Genomic DNA, 6,000 nt, shown 5'->3' on the forward strand with positions numbered 1-6,000 from the left:
GGTCTCAATGTAGCGTACATATTTGAATCGTAAAAAACAGACATTTGATATCGTAGTGTTATAGTTTCAGTGGTGTGACGTCGACAACGCAACTCTACGCCGGCCGACCGCTAAGCGCTAACGAGGCGTCCGCACGACACATCCCATCCCGTCTGTAACCGATCTGTTATTCATTCATAAAGAGTCGTTAGTCCGCGCGGCACCACCGCCCGTTTGAAACGATCATTTACCATCATTTGCGGGAACTTTTATCCCTCATCTGGTTTTAATGCGCTCACTGAATCCTTTCGCGTTCGCTTGTTACGAAGCAAAGCGTTCACTGATTTCAGGTGTGCCACCGTTTATAGTAAATTTCGCGAATTTTAACTCGTTTTATTTTAATTTATTAACGGCTTTGCCGCTTTTACGAAATCATTTGTATGCAATTAATCTGAAGTCAATTATTAAGCTCTTTATGAAATTAAAGATCGGTAATATTATTAGATTAAGCTAGTGTACTTTTTCGACATTTTTTTTTAAATAGAATAATACATTGTCAAACGTGAAACTGGGCTTTACACACTGTATAGACTATGGTTTTCCATTTGACGTACCTACTTAGAGGCAACATTGATCCTTATATGAATTGTGATTTTCACGCAGTCCATTCGTTCATCCATTCGTTCATTCAATAAAAAATTATAAATCAAATCAGATGTGATTCACACATCGGTCGGTTAAATATGTGTTCGGTGTTATGCTCTTTGATTATTCATCTGTTGGCCACTAAGTATTCGCACACTACCAAATTATGAATTACGTTTGGCGAATGTCAAGCGTAGCTGCCACGCACACCCAGATAATAAATTTGGCTCGTTAGTACTTTTATTATGTGGCACTATCTAGACATATTAATAATCTAAGGATATGCTATTGTATTTTAAATATACAACAACAACAACAACAGCCTGTAAATTCTCACTGCTGGCTGCTGCTGGCCCAAGGCCTCCTCTCCCTTTGAGGAGAAGGTTTGGAACATGTTCCACCACGCTGTTCTATGCGGGTTGGTGGAATACACATGTGGCAGAATTTCTATGAAATTTGTCACAAGCAGGTTTCCTCACGATGTTTTCCTTCACCGCTGAGCACGAGATGAATTATAAAGACAAATTAAGCACATTAATCAGCGATACTTGCCTGGGTTTGAAGCCGCAAACATCGGTTAAGATGCACGCGTTCTAACCACTGGGCCATCTCGACTCTCTTTAAATATACTATTTATAAATAATCATTAAAGGTTATATAGCTTCCATCTATTGAGTTATATTCAATCAAAGAATGACAGAAATGTATGTGGATCCTTTTTGGTTTGTCAATTTTATAAAAAAAATAAACAAAAATAATATTGAATTTGACATGGGAATTGTGAATCTGGGTTGAAAAACGGAAGAGTCTGGATGATTGTTGCAATAACTGTAAAAATAATCGTAAACTATATAAAATACTAGTAGTCGCCCGCGGCTTCGGTGACGATTGACGACGTTGGTTGTCATGTGTCAGTTCAGCGGTTTCGTCTTGAAAGAGCGACAGACAAAGACAGATAGACAGAGTTACTTTTACATTTATAATCTTAAATAATATAGATTATCAATTTTGAAATAGTGGATACATTTGTCTATTGCAACGAATTCTTATTGATCTATTTTTAAAAAAACTATTCGAACTAATATTAATTTTAAACATTATATTTTGGGCCTATATACGTTCCAAGTTAACTAACATAATATTATGTTAACACATACATATCCATCAGTATGAGTTAACAATGATCACGGACAGACAGTGTTACTTTTGCATTTATCACATTAATATAGATTGTTATTTTTTTTATGTTCCCGTTTACTTAAAGCTGGGTTTTCACTGTATTGTTATACATAGTGGAACGATTTATTTAAAGCAGCATAATATCAACTCAACGTGTCAATAAACGGTCGACCGTGAAATTAATCGTCGATTTTGTTGTGGTGCGAGGTCGTTGCTTAACCAGCATTATTATTTTCATTATAATTCTCTTACTATTGGTTAGTAAGATTATAATTGTGGGTCGAATGGGCCATCGTTGTTTAATGAATAACTCTGCCTATAAACAGACCAGGCTTTTATGAAATATATATCATTAGTAAATATATAAAATAACATTTACTCAACGCTTCGCTTTAACGTCATATTTCTATATTCAAAATCAAAATAAACTTTATTCAAGTGGGCTTTTACAAACACTTTTGAATTGTCATTTAACAATTAAGTGAAGCCATTTATTAATATTAAAAATGCGAAAGTTACTCTGTCTGTTACCTCTTTATGTTAAAACTTAACCGATTTGGATGAAATATGGTATGGAGATAAATAGAAATCCGAAATGTATAGTAGTACCATTTTAATTTAACCTCTCGTTTACTGGCGGTGACGGTTTGTGTATAAAGTTTATAAAATTCGCTCGGGTAAAGCCGCAGGTTCGACTAGTGTTATAATAAAACTGCAATTTAGTTGCGTTTATATATTGCTTCTATCTGACATTAATAGTATTTTTTTCGATAAAGAAATACAAATTAAAAAACTGTGTGTACGTAGGCCCAGTCGTTTAGCTATTACCGCTAAACGGTAAACCAATAGATGGGTTCTGATGAAATTTGATATACTGATAACTGATTGCATAGGCATCGAGTCTCACTGAACATTTAGATTTTAAGTTAGTACCTTACAAACGGATGATGGACAAATGTGAATTAAACTGAATACGAAATACCTGTAATAATAATAGCGTATTAATTTAGGTAAAGTAAAAAAAAAGTAAAGTAACAGCCTATAAATTTCCCACTGCTGAGTAAAGGCCTCCTCTTCCATTAATGGTTTTGGAACATATTCCACCACGCTGTTCCAATGCGGGTTGGTGGAATGCACATGTGCCAGAATTTCGATGAAATTAGGCACATGCAGGCTTACTCACGATGTTTTCCTTCACCGCCGAATACGAGATGAGTTATAAACACAAATTAAGCACGTATATATTATAGTGGTGCTTGCCTAGGTTTGAACCCGAAATCATCGGTGTCTTACACACGCGTTCTAACCACTGGGCCATATTCAATGTTTATTTTTTATTGCAACGAATGTTCGTTATTTGAATGTCGATGATCGGTTCAAGCTGTCAAAATTCGGTAAAATCGATTGTCGAACGAATTACGGCCCGTCCCTAATTGTTAGGTTTAAGTATTTTATTTTTCATTTTTTAATGCAAGTATTTACCAGGCACAACTAGTACACCATCATATCTAAACTGTACCTATTGTATCTCTAATTAAATTAAGCCAAAGTATTATTGGCAATAGCTCAAAATTCACGTCAATAATTTTATTTAACGCCATAAGCATAAGCAGAAAACCAACGTACGGCCTGACAACGTCATTTGGAGAGCACTTTAATCACACACAACGTTCTGTCAGATGAACTAATTTCATTGGACAGATTAATATACAAATGTGTGCACATAATTTTAAGCCATATATTACTAACTCACGCATTACTGTCACAGACACGCCACGAATTCGTTCCGCGTCGGGCTGTGATTCGAATATAAAACTTATGACTCGATTTAAAACAATTCATCGAATATAAAAATTATATTTAACCATAGAGGTTTAATATAATTTTTGCTTAATTTTTTTTTGCTATTAAATCAATTTTAGACTTAGGTAAGCTTGTTTGCGTTATAATATTAATTGGGCAATTAATACGATATTAATTCGATTGTTTGTTTTTAAAATAGCTTGAACTAAGACTACCCGAATTTTAGAATATTTTTACAAAGGTGCGTAAAATTTTAATAATGTAATTTCTCACACATGACTTGAATGATTCGATATGTAGTGTCATTCGATTTTCGTCTTTAATTAAAACTAAAATTAAATACTCGTAACTCTAATACTTATCAATATAACGTAATTAAATAAATAATTTAACTAAAATGATGACTCTATGTAGTATATTTTGTGTTGTTGCTGACGTTCCTTTGGTATAAAATGCAATCCTTTCATCATTAATTAGTTAATTACGATATTATTCATTTAATCGATTGGTTGGTTAACCGACCAGTCCTCGACTCGGTAAAATATACAATCATTCCATACTATAAAAGTATGAATACAATTTTGTTAATATTCTCAGGAGAGAAACCAATAGGAAAAAATCATTGATCAAAACATATATTATAACGCTTTTGTGCAATTCATTTTTTAGGGTTCCGTAACTCATAAACAAAAAATAAACACTATAGAATCTATTCGTTGGTCATCAGCCCGTCTGTAAAAAAACTATTACTAAGAAACCCGTATGTATGGCTATGAAATTTAATGAAGAATGAGAAACCAATCTAAGCTAAGTCAGCAGCTTGTGATGCATATTTTGACATTGTAAACACGATATATAAGCATAAACTTGTAACACCAAGTGTTCCGCAAAGGTTATAATTAATAAATTTTGCTTGGTGGTAGGGCTTTCTGCCTTCTGGTGACCACTTACCATCAGGTGGCCCATAAGCTCGTTCGCCAATCTATTTTGCCTTTATAATAGATAGATTGATTCAAGAGGAAAGTTTATATGTATAAAACGTGCGCAATATTGTAGAGAATGACTGAAAAACTGTAAACATTGTAAGACATACTGCAATACTTTAGTAGCAGCACTGTAATCGTGCGAAGCTAGGCGGTCCGCTAGTTTATTCGTAAATTCACTCAAGATTTGATACTAATTGATCTTCACATCGGTTATATTAATTGGTATTAGATGTATTTGAAGTTTCTTGCCAGCTCTTCTCAGTAACGTTAGTAACATATTCTTAATCAGTAATATTACTATCATGACAATTCTGTAAAAGGCGATTCAAAAGTGCTCGAATAAAGTGACGAACTAATTACATAGCAAAAGATTGTACGGAACTCTAGGTGTTCGAGTCCGTCTCGCACTTAGTCGAATATTCTTTTCATTACATATAACATATTATGTTGTCATGGTTATATTACTCATTTTTAATCATGTCTTTGTCATTATTTGTCTTTGAAAGGTGTAAAGCGTGAAGTCGAAAGTAAAAGGCAATTAGTTGGGCAAATAGGCTACCTGGTGGTAAGTAGTCACCACTACTAATAGACATTGACATTATAAGTAAAATCAAACATTCTTTACTACAATTACATATGGTGCATTCGACCACTAATCTTGAAAACTTATATGTTATGGCCTTTGTGCCTAAAATACACTAGCCGGTATATTTATTAATTTATTATGTAAAATTGAGTCAAATAAGATTGTATTATATATTTTCTTTTAATAGTTTAACTATTAATTAACATATGAGATATTTTTTTATTTATTTATATTCAGATTAAAAATTTAAAATGGCTATTTGACAAATTATAACCGCGCAGAATTGTAGCAAGAATGCTAGCAGTATATGTATATGTTAGCCGTTGAGTCGCAATTCCGATTCTGTGGTCAAAAAATGGACCGACTCGCTAGTGAACCAATAATTAACGTAGTTTTTATACTAATAAAATTTTGTGCTATATCGTGTGTTAAATTGAAAACTATATTTTAGTAAATATTCTATAAATTTTGTAAATTAATTGTTAATTAATATTTTTATCATTTCCAGTAATTTGATTAAAACGTCGATGTGTATATGGATGTGAATCTTCAGTTTCTCGCTGAATGATAACGTCGTATGCAAATATGCATGGATGACATTCTGCCGCGTGGCAATCAGCACAGGAACAGCATGATGGAAAAAGTGCAAACATTTTAACGGCCGATAGAACGCCTTTATTTTATTGGCTTCTTCGAAAGCTTACTTATTGACCCATTACCTAGCATTATCGCTTAAGTTCGTTGTGTGTGTCCGATGTTTGTGTCCGTATGAATGCAGATATAATTCGTTGGAACCTTATCATATTCATCAATTTTATTCCG

The sequence above is a fragment of the Vanessa cardui genome, chromosome 7 (assembly GCF_905220365.1).
Source record: "Vanessa cardui chromosome 7, ilVanCard2.1, whole genome shotgun sequence".
NCBI classification, from domain to species: Eukaryota; Metazoa; Arthropoda; class Insecta; order Lepidoptera; family Nymphalidae; genus Vanessa; species Vanessa cardui.